This window comes from Colobus angolensis, unplaced genomic scaffold (genome assembly GCF_000951035.1).
Source record: "Colobus angolensis palliatus isolate OR3802 unplaced genomic scaffold, Cang.pa_1.0 Scaffold222, whole genome shotgun sequence".
NCBI classification, from domain to species: domain Eukaryota; kingdom Metazoa; phylum Chordata; class Mammalia; order Primates; family Cercopithecidae; genus Colobus; species Colobus angolensis.
In genome coordinates this window covers 2,078,613-2,079,321 of record NW_012115400.1, presented here as the reverse complement: position 1 = coordinate 2,079,321, position 709 = coordinate 2,078,613, and the positions used below count along the sequence as shown (strand labels likewise).

At 63.6% G+C, this 709-nt stretch overlaps 1 protein-coding gene across 1 annotated transcript in view; it reads left to right on the top strand.

Annotated features, from left to right (window-relative positions):
- The first annotated feature begins 625 nt into the window (after positions 1 to 625).
- The window catches only part of ACHE (acetylcholinesterase (Yt blood group)), a 6,192-nt gene continuing 6,108 nt past the window's right edge, over positions 626 to 709 (top strand). Inside the window, exon 1 of the mRNA XM_011943941.1 lies at positions 626 to 695. The gene's annotated coding sequence lies outside the window, so the exon portion shown is untranslated. The remainder of the gene's footprint in view (positions 696 to 709) is intronic.

The following is a 709-nucleotide window of genomic DNA, read 5'->3' as shown; positions in this document are numbered from 1 at the left end:
CCAGCAGTGCGGCCAATGAATGCTAGGCCTGGTGATGTCATGCCCCGACCGGACCCTGGTGACGAAAGTCCGAGGTCACCCATCAGGGCACCAGCGCAGACCCACCCGCGGGGATTCCAGAAGTTTCCACTGCCACCGCGGAGTGCGGCCTCGACCCGCAGCCTTGCGCGTGCCACCACGCTGGCCTGTCTTCTCAGGTGTCCCCGAGTCACCCTTTCCTCCCCCGGGAGTCTCCGGTCTCCATGCCCTCCCACCTCATTTCCACTCGCGATCCCATGTTTACACCTCCATTCCTACAGGTGTTCCTTCATCCCCAGGAGTGTCCCACGTCACCTTTTCTGCACCAGTGCCACCTGGACCCCTAACGGGACGGTCCTCGGCCACACTCCCACATGCCTCTCCAACCATGCCACCCCTGTCTGTCGTGGCGGGGGATGCATGGCCCCTTGGCCTTGCGCTAACTTCCCCAGCCTCGAGCGAGACCGTCAGGGTGTCCAAGTGTGTCCGTCCGTCTGTGAAAGTCGGTCCCTGCGTTTGTCTGTGCCTGTCGCTGCATGAGGTCGTCCGTCTGCGCGTGTCTGTCTCCACGGGCTTCTGTCCGTCTGTCTGTCACGTGGGTGTCTGCTCCGCCGCTGCAGGTCTTTGGGTCGCGTCTGTCACTGCGCGTTTGTCGTCGGTCAGCGTCTGGCACTGGAGTGCGTCTGGGCCC